The following is a 19,665-nucleotide window of genomic DNA, read 5'->3' on the forward strand; positions in this document are numbered from 1 at the left end:
TTATACCATCTCTCTTTCATTTCTTTTCATTCCCACCACCATAGTACAAGAACTCATTCCCTTTCATCCATGCATTCAGCGGACTTGTTAAATATGTGTGGCTTGGGGATTATAAAGTTGTGGAAAACATGATGTCTGGCCTGGAGGAGCCCATGACTCGCTGCGGGGACAGACAGACAAACAGAACAATCACTGAAGGAACTTCACCACTGGTTTTGTGGCCCATAATTTTTTCCTAATCTTGTATCCCCTTCACAGTACTCTCAGAGTACTCCTCATAGCTTTGATCATATTACTTTTTTGCTCAAAAACCTGTAGCAAGAGTTACCATTTAGACTGGCATTCAGGACTCTATGCATTTTACATCCTGCTCCACCTCTCTCATTTCCTCCACCACTTCCTGATCCCTTGCGCTCGTCAAAGATTAATACAAATGATATCTATTCCATGAAGTCTTCCAGGATCCTTCTAGGAATAATCAGCATGCCACTTCTTTTTTTCTTGCAACATTAATATGCATCCTTCTTTGTGTTAGAATTATTTATGTATACATCTATTCCGTTATTAGAGTGGGGCAGCAATAAGATTTGGGAGGTTTTTTTCTTTTTTGGCTTCACAAAATCAATACTTACAGAAATATAGTGAGCTTTTGAATTTGAAGCTTATTTCTTATTCCATTTGAAGATTATTCACTCTTCCCATTTACATAGTTCTCAGTGATATTTCTGTCTATTAGTTTATAGAATCAAATACCATGATGGTAAAATTTATATTTTATAAAGAATATGATTATTTTATAAAATAACTTCACACCCAATTTAACTAATTCTCTAGAGAGGATGTTATTGCCTAGAGCCATGGTGAAATTACATAGCAGCAAACCTTCGTTAATGGAGAATAATTATTGTAGTGTGGTAATCTCAAATGCAAAATAGTATTACAATAAAGTATATGTATCACACTTGCCAACATGAATTAATATTGCTTACTCTTTTGATTAAAAGATCAAAGATTTTTTAATCATGTCTTTACACATTTTGCCTGTAATCTGCTGAATCCAGTAATAAGTGATAACAAACCTATCGTTTATGTAAATGTTCAGAAGCTTGACAGTAATGAAGCTTGGATTAGCTCTTACGGAGGAAGGAGGAGAGCAAATATAGAATCTTCTCACATGCATGCAGGGAAGGATAATTCTTTTTTTTCCAGTTGAGAGCCCTTTACTGATGCAAAAGTGATTTATGTTGCTTTTAGATCTTTATTTGATACATTGGCCTGGAGGACAGATTACTGGAAAGAGTTACTGTGCAGCTCAAGTAGAAACATGGAGCGCTATGGTAGAATTGTCTGATAGAGATGAGTTTTCTGTGCTTATTACGATTAAAATTAAATATTATTCATCCAGATACACTACATTTCCTACTATTAGAAATTAAATTTTCTTTCAAGACACGTATTTTATTGAAGGCTCCTTCTACTTCTATTTTATTGAGAGGCAATTTGGCTGTTGTAGGGAAAAGAACATGGACTTTAGAATCCGATTATCCTCAACTTTAATTCTGGTTCTGCCACTTAATAACATTGTAACTTTGGGCAAGGGATTCATATTCTCTTAACTTCAGCTTCCTCATTTATAAAGCCTTAAAGGATTGTTGTGAGGATTAAATTAGATAAAATATGTAAAGCATCTGGCACAACACTTTTGCACATAAGAGCCCATCATTAAGTGGCAATCACTGGTATCATCAATATCATCATAATCCTCATCATTGGACTGTGTTCCTTAGACTTTATCTTTTTGTTATTGTGAACCAGGGAATGGAAAAACCTAGATTATAATCTGAATTTTTATGTCTGGCTTCGCCTGTGTAATCAACCTTTTAGTGCTTTGTAATTTGCTACTCTACCGCTTATCTATCTCGTGTAAGACTGTCATGATTATGTAGACAACAACATTCCTAAGGTCATTTTAGTTATCTTTCAGGTTATAAATGTAGTTTATGCAGTGTAGAGTATAGTGGTATGTGAAGCATGAAGTCCAAGCAGGCTTTCCTGCTCATCTGTAATCCCACCTCTCAGAGAGAATTACTTCTTTCACATCTTTTCAAACCACATCTGTGCACACATAAATATTTTTAACCCAAATGAGATCATCCTATATTATATGTTTCTGAAACCTGCTCTTATTTCCCCATCCAAAATATGTTCTGGATATTTTACCAGCTTGATGTTTATATCTTTACTCTATCCTCTTTTAAAAAAAACTTATTTGAAAATAATTTCAAATTTAAAGAAAAGTTGTAAGAATAAAACATAATACAAAGAGCATTCATATACTCTTTACCATGACTCATCTATTGTTAACACTTTACCCCATGTGCTTTGTTGTTCTCTCTCTATTATAAACACATAAGTTTTGAGAGTAAGTTACCTTGTGACCCTTTACTCTTGTTATTGAATGTGTATTTTCTGAAGAATAAGTATACGCTCTTGCGTGAACACAATACGGTTATCCACTACAGTAAATTTAACTTTGATACAATATTTTAATTTACCATTTGTATTCCAATTTTGTCAATTGGTCCAGTAATTTTTTTATAGACTTTTTTCTCTGCAGAACAGAATCCAGTCTAGGGTCAGGAGTTGTGTTTAATTGTCATGTTTCTTTAGCCTCCTTTAACATGGAACTTTTCTATAGCTTTTTTGTGTCTTTTATGACATTGATATTTTTAAAAAATACAGCTTCCCTCCCCCTTTACATAGAATGTTCTTCATTTACATATTTTATTTCATAGAATTATATTTCATGCTTCAAAGGCCTTCCTTACCCCTTGATTAAATATAAAAATATTCAAGTATGTTTGCTTGTTCTCTTAAGAGTTAATTTTTTAAAATCTTTGATACATCAACTGATGAATAAACAAAATGTGGTATATTCATACAATGGAATATTATTCAGCCATAAAAAGGAATGAAGTGCCGATACATGCTGTAACATGGATAAAACTTGAAAACTTTTTGCTAAGTAAAAGAGGCCAGACACAAAAGGCCACATATTCTATGATTCAATTTGTATGAAATATCCAGAATAGGCAAATGCATAAGGGCAGAAAGCAGATTAATGATTACCAGGGGCTAGAGGGAGAGGAGTGACTGTTTAATGGGTACAGAGTTTCCTTTTGGGGTGATAAACACATTCTGGAACTAAATGGTGGAGATGGTTACACAACATTATGAATTGTATACTTTAAAATGGTAAATTTTATGTTATGATATTTTATCATAAAGTATTAAAAAAATCTTTGATCCATTTACAGTTGGTTTAAGAAATTAAGAAATTAGGTAGGAATCTGCTTCAGCTTTTTTTTCCCAACTGGCTTGCCAGTCCCCACAGTATCTAAATGATGAATCTGTTTTGATCCACTGATTTCAAATGCCTCTTTTCATCATGTTCTGTATTCTTATATAAATTTGAGTCTTTTTCTGGACTTTCTGTTCTGACCCAGAGTTGCAGCTGCCTCTCCCTATACCAATACCATATTGTTTTACGTAATGTAGCTTTACATTATGCTTTGATACTTTGTAGGGTCAGTTCTGCTCAATCCTTCACTTTCAGAACTCTCGCTTTACAGAATTGTCCTGGAAATTCTTGTATGTTTATTATATAAGATAAATGTTATAATTTTTATTCAAGTTCCTTATTAAAGCTATTAGAATTTTTTAATAGACTTTATTTTTTAGAGCAGTTTTAGGTTCATAGCAAAATTGAGCAGAAAGTACAGAATTCCCAGGTGCTCCATGACCCCTGCACACATAATCTTCCTTCCATGTGTCACCAGAGTGCTACCTTTGTTACAACGGATGAACCACCATTGACACACCATCACCTAAGTCCATAGTTTACATTAGAGTTCACTCCTGGTGTTGTACATTCTATAGCTTTTGACAAATGTATAATAACACATATCCATCATTGTAGTATCATATGAAGCAGTTTCACTGCCCTAAAAATCCTTTGTGTTCTGTCTATTCATCCCTCCCTTCCCCCAATTTCTGACAACCACTGATCTTTTTACTGTCTCTATTTTTCACCTTTTCCAGAATGTCATATCATTGAAATAATACAGTATGCAGCCTTTTCAGATTGGCTTCTTTCACTTAGTTATATGCATTTGAGGTTCCTCCATGTCTTTTCATGGCTTAATAGCTCATTTCCTTTTACCACTGAATAACATTCTGTTGTCTAGATGTACCACAGTTTATCCATTCACCTACTGAAGGACATCTTGGTTGCTTCCAAGTTTTAACAATTACGAGTAAAGCTGCCATAAACATCCGTGTGCAGATTTTTGTGTGGACCTAAGTTTTCAACTCTTTTGGTAAATACCAAGGGGTACAATTGCTGGATTGTATGGTAAGAGTATGTTTAGTTTTGTAAGAAACTGCCAGACTGTCTTCCAAAGTGTCATTTTACGTTCCCACCAGCTGTGAATGAGAGTTCCTACTGCTTCACATCCTGACTAGCATTCGGTGTTGTTGATGTTTTGGATTTTGTCCATTTTAGTAGGTGTTTGGTGGGCTGTTAGAATTTTGACTGCAAAGTTTATCCTCTAATTTGGGGTTAGCTTTCTGTTATTCAAATCTTCTTTTATGTCTTTCAGTCAGGGGAGATTTAGAATTTTTCAGGTAAGTCCTGTATATTTTTGTGAAATTTATTTCTACTTATTTATATATGTATGCTATTACCTATGACAATTTCCATTTTCTCAATTATTTTTTGCGTCTGACAGTTATTGACTTTTATATATTTCTTTTGCCCTGATTGCCTTACTGAAATTCAACTATAGATGACATGATATAATCATAATAATAATTTTGTCTCCTTCTGTCCAGCTTCATACTTCTCACCTATGTGCGTTCTTGAGAACTTCTTACTCCATACACTCTTCTTCCATACGTCTGGCATGAACTCGGCTCTCTCCTTTTTAGCTATGATCCTCAAATCTATTTATACGTTCCAGACTTCTCTCCAGAACTTGAGACTTATATATTTATTCATTCAACAAATATTCATTGAGTCCTTACAAGGTACTAGACACTGTTCCAGAGTTAATTAATTCGATTAATTCCTAACAAAGAAAGTTCTACTTATAAGCGAATAACACTGCTGTTTTGTTATTATAATGTTCAAGTTTTGAAAGATAATTCACTTGATTACAAAGAACTTAGAGTTTCTCAAGTAGTTTATATTTGTAAAATTATGCCCAAACTACGTTTAACCAGCATCCTGCAATTTGTTTTGATGCCCCTACTGCTCATTTGATCCTGGAAACCCCTTTTTACATGTTTCAATTTCAAATTTGTGGTAAAGAACTCTGAAATGTAGTGTTGTTTTATCAAAAGGATATATGGTGTTAACTGTCATGAGGATTTAAATTAGTGATCCCAATTAAATGTGGTAAATCATCTACTTGCATGGTTAACCTTGCAGATTTTAGTTGAGGATTAAAATTTGTTTTTATATTTTTCCCCTGGCTTGCTTTGATGATTCATCTAAAGTCAGATGATTGGCTCAACTTCGTACCTCTATCAGCATATTATAGAACTAGTAGAATTACTGAGAAAAAAACTCAAAGAGTTTAAGAAGCAAGAAGTCATCTAAGAAGATTCAGAAAATAGGAAGACAAGTTGTTTATAAGCTACTTTGGTTATTCTGTAAGGAGAGAAAGTCAGAAGACTGAGGTTCAGGTTCAAGATCCACAAGGATTAGTTATATGATTTGGGGGAAGTTACGGCTCTTTTCTCCAGCTGTAAGATGAGAATAAGTGTACTTGCTCCTCTACTTCAGAGGAATGTTAGGTGAATAAATAAGATAATATATGAAACCCTTATAATCCTCTTGTTATTGCAGAATGTTAGGAAAGATCACCTAGTTAAACCTTCTTTTCAGTGCAAGGGATCCCATATACAGCGTTCCTAACAGGTAGATAGATATCTAGGCTCTGCTGTGTGTTTCAGAAATCAAAGGTTATAAAGAAAGTACTCTATTAAAAATGGTAATTATTAATATAATGCATTTTAACATATACTCTAATGGTAAATACTAAAATAGAGGAAATCATCTTGACTATCACTTATTTCTTTATAACAAAATATGCTAAGGGCACATGGAATTTTCTAGTGTCAGATCCTGTGGAGATAATGCCAAGTGATATGGCATATATATAACATAATATATTTAAACCTAGTCCTAGCTACTGCACACTTAGAAGGATTTCTTTTCCAAATAAAGATTTTTAGTTTTTTTGTTTTTATTTGGTGAGGAAGATTGTCCCTGAACTAGCATCTGTGCCAATCTTCCTCTATTTTGTGTGTGGGATGCTGCCACAGCATGGCTTGATGAGCAGTGTGTAGAGCCGTGCCCAGGATCTGAACCCGTGAACCCCTGGCTGCCAAAGTGGAGTGTGCAAACTCAACCACTGTGCCACCAGACCGGTCCCAGAACTTTAATTTTTTTATATTTAAAATTTGGGATAACTACATGCTACATTTAGCAAATGTAAAATTTTCTATTGCAATGTAACTCAGAAGATATAAAAAGTAAGAAGATTCTGAAAGCAAAATATTTGCTGTCAGTGGAAGTAAAGTGCACCAGGGTTTTTTTTGTGTGTGTGTGAGGAAGATCAGCCCTGAGCTAACATCCATGCTAATCTCCTCTTTTTTTTTTTTTTGCTGAGGAAGACTGGCTCTGAGCTAACATCTATTGCCAATCCTCCTCCTTTTTCTCCCCAAAGCCCCAGTAGATAGTTGTATGTCATAGTTGCACATCCTTCCAGTCGCTGTATGTGGGACACAGCCTCGGCATGGCTGGAAAAGCGGTGCGTTGGCCTGTGCCCGGGATCCGAACCCGGGCCGCCAGCAGCGGAGCGCGTGCACTTAACTGCTAAGCCATGGGGTCAGCCCCGGGTTTTTGCTTTATATTGCAAAATGAAAAAAAGAAACATTCAAAGTACTGTTGCATAGAGAAAGTGCTTAAAGTACAAAAAACATTAATAACGGCCAAGCTAACCTGTCTCTCTCAGTGAAATGGGAGAATGGCATGTACTATTTTCATCATAAACACTACTTAATGAAAAATGGTAGCATGACATACACAGAAGAAAAACTTTCCTTTTCTGGTTTCAACATCACTAACATCATCCTTCCTAAAAAAATAAGTAAATAAAATACATAGCACATTGGACTGAAATGAGTTTTTCATTGTTTTTCTCCCACAACTGAACAGGCAGACAAAAGGCTGCGTTCCAACGAGGTTGTCTCCTTAGAAACATTTATTTTGTTTTTTTGTGCAGAGAAGACTCTTGATAATGGTGTTGATTTACTAAAGGAGGGCCTTGATTGTGTTCATAAACAAAAACAAGATGTGTAAGTTTAAGGTGCAATGCAAAAATTAAGCAAAAGTGTGCTGCCTTCTAAGAGCAAGGCACTGGAAAATGTAGGACAATTAGTCAGAAAAAATATATTGAATAAGCACCCATCAGATGCTTAACGCTGTACATAAACATTTTTAAAATGAAAAAAAGGAAAATCTACAGCTTTGTTTCATCAACTTGTTTCTATTTCTTGGCTCACATAAAATTCCCCTATAGTATTTTCCTTCCTTCCTAGAAATTTTCAAATACCATCAGTTATTAGTAAATACAGCCTAAAGTACTTTGTATTGTTAAAATGATACACATTCTCTTTATAATGTTTATTAAAAACTATTCTGACTTCTTAGGAAAAAAGCAATGACTCTTTATTGCTTCTTAAAATGGTTTCAGAAAAATAAACTCTTGGAAGTTCCTTTGCTGTCTTTTTCTTTTCAAATGAAGTACCTCCTGTCTGAAGCAGAATTACTAACAAACTAAAAGCAAGAGCTTCAGGGTAACTGAATTTAAAAGTATTTTAGATGAAAAAAAGGTGGTTTTGACCGTATCAGATGAAAAGCTTCAGCATATTAACAGAAAAAAAACCCTTCAAGTTGCTGTGGTAAGCTACAATAGATTTTAAAATACCAATTAGACAGAAAGTTGTGGCTCATGCTAGTGGTCAGTGTGTGAGGAATTAGAAATGCTTGGAGTTTCAATAAGTCAAATCTTGGAATAGGTGAGTACAGTTATTTCTCTCTACATGGTAACTCAATGTGTAGAATTTTACAGTTGTATGATAAAAAGAATATACTTTATGATCATTTTAACGAAATTGTAAATATATATACTATACTTAGGCAGAAGGAGTAGGGAACTTAAATTGAAGAAGGTTTGGCCCCCTTTGGTGCTATTCCCCTAAAAATGAGACAACCAAGGGACCGTCATTCTCAAGCAGGTCCAGAGTGCTTTCCCTGCAGAATGCAGAAGCTGCTTTTCACTCATTTCCTTCCAGGCCTCAACTTGTCACTGACTTGATAGGGTAAAACTTCTCCCATCATTGGAAGAAGCAGCAGCGACAGCAGTTCTGCATTTTCTTTGGTATTAACTTATTATCAACCAACCAGTAACAAAGAAGTATTTTTATGGTCCCCCCTGGAAAGAAAACAGAGCAATGGCAACTTCAGGTAGAGAAAAGCTGTGTATAAGAAAAAGGGACAGAGTAGAATGGCGCCACCATTTGTTCCCCACGCTAGAAACCTGGGTGACAGTCGTGCTTCACTCCTCTTCTCCTTGACTCCCCACGTCCAGATAGTCACCAGTCTGCAAATATTCCTATTCACTATTTCCTGAGTATATCCACTTCTCTCTTTCCCAGGCAAGGGTTAGGCCACCATTATATCTCACCTGGAATTCGTAACAGCCTCCTGGCTGCCACCACTCTTGCCTCATCCAGGCCATTCTCCATGTGACAACTAAAGTGACCTTTCTAAACTGCAAATCTCCCTCATGTAATGCTCTTCAATAATTTCCCATTGCTGTCAGGATAAAGTCCACACTTCCTCGTGTGGCTTATAAGGCCCTTCATGATCTGAACCTCCCCGCTCCCCCACAAACACTTCTGGCTTCACCTCTTTACTCTCTGAATTACTGAAATTTCAATTCCTTGAACAAGGGATGTTCTTACCTCTGGATCTTTGCACATTCCCTGCATGACCTGACTCCTGCTTGTCTCCCCAGCATCATCTCATACCACAGTGCCCTCACTCCACGTTGGTCTTGAACACACCAAACGTGTTCTCTCTCAGGGCTGCTTGTGTTTTCTCTGGCTTGAATGCCCTTCCCAGTTATGAAGTGTATCCATGTAACTCCAACATGTTACACTCAACAGCTGTATGGGAAATGGAAATGAGGGAGAGTATATATATACTTTAAGCATATCTTAAAATAAAGATTCAAAAATTCAAAGTTCTAAGAAACCACAGTGGAAAACTAATATACCGACCATTGAAAATGAAACAATAGAACGACTCTTCTTGAAAGCATTGGGAAAACTAAGGGGCTGGGACAGAATCTAGACAAGTCCTTCAGGTAGTGCTAGTAGTTGTGAGACAGTTCCAAATGATGCTTATAGTGCGCTATAATGAACAGCTCATGGTCCCTGAGCTATGGATGTTTCCAGATCGGGGAAACAAAGATATGCTCAACCAACTAGGGGGTCTGTATGGTGATAGCCTGTGATTATTGAGCTTCTACTCTGTGTCATGTTCCCCTGCATTATCTCCAGATCTGTACTTCTTACCACATGTTGTATATTACTACTTAGGTATCCCACAGGCACCTCAGACTCTACCTATCTAGAACAGAATTTGTCATCTTTCCCACAAAACCCACTGCTTTTCCAATGTTCTTTCTCCCACTTACTGGCACCATCATCCACTCAGATACCCAAGTGGGAGACCTGGATGTGCCTTTATACCTTATACTCTTACCATCCATGCAGCCTGTCACCCTCTCTTGTTGGTTCTACATTCTTAATTTCTTAATAATGCTCAAATCCATTTACTTCTCTTCATCCTCACTGCCTCCACTTGGAGGAAGGCTACACTTGTCTCTGAATAATAACAGATCCTTAACTGGTTTCCCTCCTTCCAATCTTACCTCACCCTCATTCATTCTCCATACTGCAACCAGAGTGATATTTCCAAAATTCAAATCTAATTAGGTTACTTCTTCTGTTTAAGACCCTATAGTGATTCTCCATTGCTGTCAGGATAAAGCACTTGGTGAGTATTTGTTGAATGAATTATCTTCTTGAATCTTCAGAATAACATTAGATTGGACCTTATTATTCCATTGTTCAGGTAAGTGCATGAAGAACTTATCCAATAGTCAAATAGCCAGGTTGGTCTGACTCCTGAGGGTGTGCTGTTTCTGTGTCACACTGCCTATCCTTTCTACCAGTAGATGATCTTTTCATGTAGAAGCAGAGAAAGACTGCTGGTTACGTAGTGGGTTTCTGCCAGTCATACACAAGTAAACAGTCTCTGGTTCCCATAACATTGTAGTAATTGCTTTACAGAATTATCTTGCACTGCAGTGAAAGTGTGATTAACCAGAAACTTCCATTAAGCAGATTTTATTTTAAGAGCACAGAGAGGAAAAACGTTGTAAACTTTTAGGGAAAACATCCATATTACCAAAAACAAGCTGATAGGAATTTTTAACAGCAGTTTCCAAGGTATAACTTGGAATCTCTGCACATTGAGCCCTGTGGTCTCTACTTCTGCTATCGCGTGTATAATGACCATCAAATAGACTTTTTGCCCAGAGCAGTACCTGGCACATAGTAGGTGTTCAGTAAATATTTGTCAAATGAATGAATTAATGAAGGGGAAATGTAAAACATTTAGCATTCTAAGATTCAAAATTGCTTACTTATAGTTGTCATATTCTTCCTACTAAGGGAAGATAGTAAACTCACATATTTTAGCTTGATTTTCTGCTACACAGGTCAAAACAAAAAAGTTTCCTTATTCTCATTAAATTAGAAAATTCACTCAGTCAAAACAACATAGTTCCCAAATATGCTGGGAAAAAAAAATATATGATTCTAGTTTTTAAAGTTTCTACCAAAGCTTAATATATATGTTTTTATTTCTATTGGTTTTCAATTATGAATTTAGCTGTACTGAGAAAGAAGATTGACGTAGTTAGTTGAAATGACAGTTTTGGATTTATTTGCAGATTTTAAATATCAGAGTTATCCCACTCTACATTAATATTTCAGATGCCCTCTTGGTCATCTTTTCCCCAACTCTCTCCATGGTTTTATACTGTAGAGTTACCTAACACACAATAATTTTAACCAAGGTTAACCTAGGATCATATTTGTCATACTAAAACAAAAGTAAAGTATGCTCATTTTCTGAGTGAAATGTTCAATAGATAATTCTTGATTAGTCAGGAAAAAGATACCACTCAAATTGCATATATCATATACTATAATCTAGGTCTTTATTTTTATAATGAAAAAAATTACATTTCCAATATTGTCTTCAACATTTTAATACATAAATCTGCAATATGAAGAATTTAAGGATGTACAACTTAAGGAAATTAAATCTTATCTTTCTTCTTCTTTTTTTAATAAACCAGATCTTTATTTGTATTACTGGTTATGATGTCTGATCTAGTTTCAGGTCATGCTGTAAATAAGACCAGAAAATAGGGGGAAACCAAGCTTGAGTTCCCATTACAATGAAATTGTGATTTGGTTATGATACATTGACTGTTTGTACCATTACTAGTTATATACTTCATGTTTATGAATGTAGGTCTAATATCTCACTGCTTCTAAGATAGTTTGTACGGGAAATTTATTGTATCACCAATACCAATGGTTTCTGATGGAAATTAATCCCATCTTGAAGGCTGGATGAAATTATTTTAGGACTAAGAATTTGGATTTTTTAATAAAAATTTGTTTTCAACCATGGCGTAATATTGGCAAATTTGGAAAATCCAGGGGTAGAGGTGATAATTAGGTCAATATCAGATTTTTAAAGGATATCGATTTTTTCAGAACCCTCTTTTGACAGGATGTGGGCTTCTGGGGAATATGATTACAACTGTTCTGGACATTGGCACCATGTCATATTTCCTTCTGTTTGAGGACCCTTCTCTTCTCTGATTCTTGAATCACGTGTAAAGCAGCCACAATTAACCTGGCATAGAAGCACATCTTCACAACAGCTTTCATAAGAGAAGGAAGTGCTGCATGCACTGTGTATCTATGCAAATTCACTTACTCTCTGTGCGTGGTGGCACTTTGTGCAGGAGAATCCATCCAGTGCTGCTTTCCTCTCTGAGTCTCTGAGGTTGGGCTTCCTTCCTGCAGTAAAGTGGGGTGGGAATCTCTCTGAAACCACTCTATTTTCTGGTCTTGTTTTTTTCACTCCTAGTGAGATATGCAATAGATCAAACTCCTTTTTTTTGTTGACTGTTCAGTTTTACCTACCCATGTATCTGACTTCAATGTGTTTTTTGCAGTCTTCAAATGAATTGTGCATGAAATGTTTAGCAGCTGTCTGCAACAGATAACAGCAAAGTGCCGGGTCATACAGCAGCGTGGTGCTTCCTAAGCTGCAGTCTCCTCCTTTGAGGGTCCCCTGAGTTCTCAACTGCCAGAGTTCAAGGAAATCTGACCATATTTTGATTTCATGGAAAAAAAAATCGATTTAAAATTGAAAGTACCTATGTAATCATTTTTTAAAAAAAGAAATCTCTAAACCTCTGTTTTAGAGAGTAAAGGAGGAAAGAGGTAGGAAATCCCCTCAACAGTTTTCTTTAGATAAAAACAATCACACCTATGCTACCTCCATGGTGACAAGTAAAAATAATACTGCAGGAGAAGAACTTGGTAGACCTGTTTTTAATTAGATATTTAATGTTCACAGCATCAAGTACAAGAGTGCTGGATGTAACCTACTTGATTTTATACTCACTACTGCATACTTAAATGACTTTTGCACATCATGCTGCTCCTTCTCAGGTGGTTTAGTGGTTATTGTGGATCATGAACCCCACCCTTTTGATCAGATAAAGCTAAAAAATGATGATGAAGGGAGAACAAAAAACCCTTATATTCATAAGCGAGTGTTTATAAAGACACATAGTGTATGTCTTCATATGACATCCATATCTAAAATGGAAATATATTTACTGGGCTTTTTAATAAGTTTGTAACAACATTTTAAGGAACACTATTGCTTTTTGGCTTTCATTGGACTGGGCTAAAATCTTCTGAAGCATCTAAGTTAGTAGAAGAGTTAACTGATTTTTATCATGCTTACATTTGAGTTTTTAAAACAACATGAGCTTCAGGTAAATTACCTTGTCAGTTGTTTTGCACAAACCAATAAGACTTCCCTTGTGCAGTGAACCATCCACATAAAGGTATGTGGTGGTTGTCCAAATCCCCTGCTCTTTGTTCTAGCCCAGGGGACACCCTTAAGCTCCTGCTGGCTGGAAATTCTGAAGCTATCGCTGGCACCAGGTCTTTTGGTTCTGTCTTTGAAAGTCTCTAGAGTCCTCTCTTCTGTCCTCACCCCCAGGGCCCTATGACAAGCCTTCTTCTAGGAAAACTAACTGATCTGATGGCCCCCTGTTTATTCTCTACATTGCTGCTAGAATTATCTTTTTAAATGTAACACTGAGAATTTCACTCTTCTGCTTAGAAACCTTCAGTGGTTCATACCTCACTAGAATGGGTTACTGGTATGACAAGATATCGATCACTACAGCCTTTGGGGTACCTGGATGGAAGGAAATAGTCAGTATCCTGCTTCATTGCCTCTAACCTCAAGCAGCTTCGTCAGGTGACTCCAGAGTATTGTTCAAATATTACCATTTTTTTATTTGAGCCTTTACTTAAAAGATTTGGAAGCACTGCTTTAAAGGAAGGGTTCTTAACTGAGAGGTGAGAACCTTTGGGGAAAGCAATGCCTGGGCTGCAGGATGTTCAGGATCCTCCATAAATTTCTGGGAGTGGGTCATCAGAATTGATTTATTCTTAAAGGGAACTATAACCTCTCAAAAAGTTAAAAACCACAGCTCCATAACATATATTGGCCTTAACAATCAGTTCCATACTATCTTGACACCCTCAGCAACACCCATTCTTTCCCATTCACCTTACATTCCAGCCACAGCAGACTAGTTGGCATTCTTCCAACCTGCTGAGGTTCTTCAGCTCTCATTTTTCTGTAGCTTCTTCTCCATTGCTTCCTACTTCTTACCTTATGCTTCAGCAATGATGAATTGTTTGCAACTTTCTGAAATGCACTTTCAAGATTCAGTGCTCTGTCACACGCTGTCTTCAGCTTGGAATGCCCTCATATCTGTCTGATGAATTCATCCGCATCCATCAAGACCCAACTTAAACCCTACTCCTATATGAACCTCCCCTTACTCCTGGATGAATTCATTGCTCTTGTTTTTATGTTGCCACTTTACTTTATATTAATACTTGCATTATTGCACTAATTTCAAGTTATTCTAATGATTTCCATATACTTTTCTCCCTGCTAGACTATGCTACTTGAAAGCAAGATCCTAATCTACTCATCTTTATATACCCAGCATATTGCTCTTAGTTGGTGCTTGATACATGTTTGATGGATGACTGTTCTTCTATCCTCATCTCCATCTGTGAAACTCTGACTTAATCCTTGAAGATATGGTTAAAATGTCCCCTCTGAAAAACCTCTTGCCTCCCCCAGGTTAAGAGGAACTCTCTCCTATATGACATCTAGTAGTTCATACACAAGTCTACTGTATCAGGTATGCCTTTCCCTTACCTTGCTCAGGTGTAAGAACTGAGAGCCTTCAGTTTGTGGGCTCAGCTCTTCTCAGTTCCTTGGCTTAATCTTTACCAGCAGTGGTTTCAGAACCATTGGTAAATCTATTACCCACCATCACCACCACCACCAACAGCAACTTCTATTTGTTTAGAGCCCTAATGTCTTTACTTGCTAGCCCTCTCTTTCTGGAAACTGGACTCGTATATCCACTTATCTGGGAAGACTTTTCCAAATGGGATAATTTCGTGGGAATCATAACCCTACACCTTTCTGCCTCTTAGTATTCCTACTCCAACTTAGAGATTAGTGCTCAACTAGAGAGAGCCCAATATTTCAGTTTGAACTGCTTATCGCTCTGTTAAGGAAGATTGAGCTTACAGCCAGTTTAGTTTTCCTGACCAGGGTCAGCCAGGTCTGTTTTCTGCTTTGTCCCATTCCTGAAAAGCCTGGAGCAAATTGTCTAGTGAGAATGTTTAATAATACCTAAAGCTTAACACTGACTTCCCCGGAGTAGATACTCAATATGAATGAATGGACAAATGGATGTCAAGTTAAAAAAAAAAAAAAATATATATATATATACACACAACAATAGGAAGTAGCAGAGACTGTGTTGAATGCCCCATCTACAGAGGACAACAATTCCTTGGCTCCAGCTGTTTCTTGACATGTGAGAACATGGACCCAGGGTTACCAGCTCTTCTACTTTTTCAAGAGAATCTAGACATCCAGACTTTTATGTGAACTTTTTGATATTGTGGCAAGAAGGAGCGTGGTTCATGCCCAGTGTGATGCCCCTATGCAGGATAAAACAGATTATCATGTAGTTAGGTCAGACATTAGCAAGGGTGAAAAATATAGGCTAGCTTTCTCTCTATGATTTTCAGTGCTAGTTGAGCACCAGTATTTCTGGAAAGAAGGGGCAGCAGTAAAAGTTCTGTACAGGAGTTATCACGATGGAAACCAGGTAGATTCTTTTGATTCGTGGCCATTGTTCTCTTCAGCCTATCATACACTATTGCCAGAATAACAAGATCCAGGAATCCAGAGCCTGGAGGCATCAGTAGTCTGGGACAGATAATTTGGATCATGTTGGCTGAAGAATAACTGTGTCTTACTAAGGAGATTATTAGGGTGGTTCCCTTGAGTCTTCTGCTAATGGCTTGTGAGAAGGAAGACCCGGCAAAACATGGACCCAATAAATATTTGTTGAATGCATGAATGAATGAAAGAACAAATTTATTGTTCTATATTTATGGAAATTTTTAGAAAAAGGTTCAATGTCTTTTTTTTATTTTTAATTTTTTGTTTATTGCAGTAACATTGGTTTATAACCTTTTAAGTGCAAATTTTCTTTAATTCAGTATCATGAAGATATTCAATAAATATATGGCAACTAGAGGTTTATTTCAAATTTACTTCAGAAAACTTCTTTTTTTAGTACATCACTTTGTAGCAATTGGAGTTAAAAGTGAACTATTCATAATTTTTGTGCATCAAAGAACACTATCAAGAGAGTGAAAAAGGCAACACACAGAATGGGAGAAAATATTTGCAAATCATATATCTGATAAGGGATTAATATCCAGAATATATAAAGGACTCCTACAACTCACCACCACCAACAACAAAAAAAAACAAGCCAATTTATGGGCAAAGGACTTGAATAGACATTCCCCCCCTCCAAAATGTACAGATGGTCAATAAACACATAAAAAGATGCTCAACATCGCTAATCATTACGGAAACACAAATCAAAACCATGAGATACCACTTCACACCCATTAGGATGTCTATTATTAAAACAAACAAACACAATAACAAGTGTTGACAAAGAGGTGGAGAAATGGAACCCTGTGTGTTGCTAGTGGGAATGCAATATGGTACCACTGCTGTAGAAAACAGTGTGGCAGTCCCTCAAAAAGTTAAACATAGAATTATTAAATGATTCAGCAGTTCCAATTCTAGGTATATATCCAAAAGAGCTCAAAGCAGGGACTATAACAAATATTTGTTCATAGCAGCATTGTTCACAATAGCTGAAAGATGGAAACGGCCTAAACATTAAATGTCCATTGACGGATGAACGGATACTCAAAATGTTGCGCATATATATATCTTCATTTCCGGTTTACGTAGGATTTTTGGTCAGGCTTCTTTGTGTCTTTACCTTAGTTCCTCCCAAATCAATTGTTCTACCCTCTGTGTATATGTACACATAAGAGTGTGTGTATGCTGGTGTGTGTGTGTATGTGAAGGAGCTAAGATGGATAGCTTGTAGGTTGAAATAGCTAGGGCAAGTTAATATTGATATTCATCTCTGCAATCTAACAACTTATATTTAGAGAGTCTTGTTGTTCCAAGGATGCTTTGTTCTACCTCTAGATGTTTTTATTTTTACTTTTATATACATTTTTAATGATATGGAGCATTTTTTCTTAGGTTTATTGACCAGCTGTATTTGTTCTTTTTTTAAATTTTTGTTTTTATTGAGGTATAATTGACATAACATTATATTAGTTTCAGGTGCACAACATGATTCGATGTTTGTATATATTGTGAAATGATCACCACAGTAAGTCTCGTTTTATCTTGTGATGAGGACTTTTAAGATCTACTCTCAGCAACTTTCAAATATGGAATACAGTAGTATTAACTATAGTTACCGTGCTATATATTACATCCCCATGACTTATTTATTTTATAACTGGAAGTTTGTACTTTTTGACCCCCTTCACCAATTTCACTCACCCCCCACACCCCCACTTCTGACAACAACCAGTCTGTTCTCTGTGTTTATGAGCTTGGTTTTTGTATTGTTTTATTTTTAGATTCCACATATAAGTGAGATCATACGGTATTTTTCTCTGCCTGACCTATTTTACTTAACATAATGCCCTCAAGGTCTAACCATGTCGTTGAAAATGGCAAGATTTTCTTCATTTTTATGGCTAAAAAACATTCTATTGTATATATATATATTTATGTATATATATATACACCACATTTTCTTTGTCCATTAATCCATTGATGGATACTTAGTTTGTTTCCATGTCTTGGCTATTATAAATAATGCTTCAGTGAACATGGAGGTGCATATATCTTTTTGAGTTAGTATTTTCATTTTCTTCGGGTAGATACTCAGAAGTGGAATTATTTGATCAGATGGTAGTTCTATTTTTAATTTTTTGAATAACCTCCGCACTGTTTTCCATAGTGGCTGCACCAATTTACATTCTCACCACAGTGCACAAGGGTTCCCTTTTCTCCACATCCTTGCCAACCCTTGTTATTTCTTGTCTTTTTGATAATAGCCATTCTAATATGTATGAGGTGATATCTCATTGTGGTTTTGATTTGCGTTTCCCTGATTGTTAGTGTTGTCAAGCATCTTTTCCTGCACCTGTTGACCATCCGTATGTCTTCTTTGGAAAAATGTCTATTCAGATCTTCTTCCCATTTTTTAATCAGATTGTTTGTTTCTTTGCTGTTGAGTTGTATGAGTTCTTTATATATTTTGTATATTAACTAAATATGTCAGATATATAATTTGCAAATACTTTCTCTCATTCAGTAGGTTGCCTTTTCATTTTGTTGATGGTTTCCTTTGCTGTGCAGAAGCTTTTTAGTTTGAAGTAGAACCACTTGTTTATTTTTGTTTTTGTTGCTTTTGCTTTTGGAGTCAAATCCAAAAAAATCATCACCAAGACCAATGTCAAGGAGCTTACTGCCTATGTTTTAAAATATTTTTTAAATACTGGTGTTGTGTGGCAATTCCCATGGCATGGGCATTGCCTGTTGGGATTTGTTCATCAGAAGAAAGGCGGTGCTTCTAACTTTCAGAAGAATACGAGAGAAAAAAGCCTGATGTCCACCTCTCTTCTTCAGCCCCATTGCCATCACTCCACTTAAGTCCTCTATAACTTCAGACCTAGACTATTGTGTTAGTTTCCTTTTTCTACTTTTACCTCGTATCTCATTCAACATTTACTTCACTATTCTATGATACTGATTTTCTAAAATATCACCCTTTCTTATACTTCCTGTTTCACAAAGGCTATATCAAGCAAGAATGCTCTTAAGTCCCTGCCCTTCCCTCACTTCTACAAACATATTTGCATATGCTGTAACCTTGCCTGTTTTCCAGTTCCAAAAGGAGAGGTTTCAGACTCCCATCCTACTCCAGCTTCCTGTGCTCTGGATCTCATTCCCTCCCACCTCCTCCAGGACCTGGGATCATCAGCTGTCTTTTTTCTTTCCTGTGCCTTTAGCCTCTTCCTCTTCTTTAGTTCCTTCGCTTTAGCCTGTAAAGAGGCTCAAGTCTTTCTCAGCCTAAAAACAAAAGAAATGCATTTCTCAAGCTGCCACCCTGAATTTCTCCTACTCACTTTCAAGCTTCTTGAAAGACTGTGCTCTATTCGCTTTGTCCACTTTCTTTCCACCCTTCCAAGTACCTGTCCCAACCTCTCTACTAAAATCGCTCTGTGAATGTTACCTGTGGCCGGTTAGGTGCTAAATCCAGTAGGCAGTTTTCATTATTTATTTCTCCAATCTTTCTGCAGCTTTGACGCTTCAGCCCCAAATCTTTCTTTGCCTGGTTTCCATGGAACCATTTCTCCTAACTCTGTAATCATTCCTTCTTACTTTTCCTCTGCCCACCCTCAGCTACTGGTGTGTCCCGCCGATCTGTTCTTTGCAGTCCCTTCTCAGCTGACACGTTGATGAGGTCTCCAGCTGATGGCATCACGAAAAGCTGAAAACTCCAAAATCTCTCCCTCTCTCTCAGCTTTCTCCTGTTTACTAGACTCAGTTGCATGCTGAACATGTCCATTTGGATGTGCAGCATATTTTATTATAATTCCCTTTCCCCAGAGTGGCCCCCTCACCCCTGT

This window comes from Diceros bicornis, chromosome 4 (genome assembly GCF_020826845.1).
Source record: "Diceros bicornis minor isolate mBicDic1 chromosome 4, mDicBic1.mat.cur, whole genome shotgun sequence".
NCBI classification, from domain to species: domain Eukaryota; kingdom Metazoa; phylum Chordata; class Mammalia; order Perissodactyla; family Rhinocerotidae; genus Diceros; species Diceros bicornis.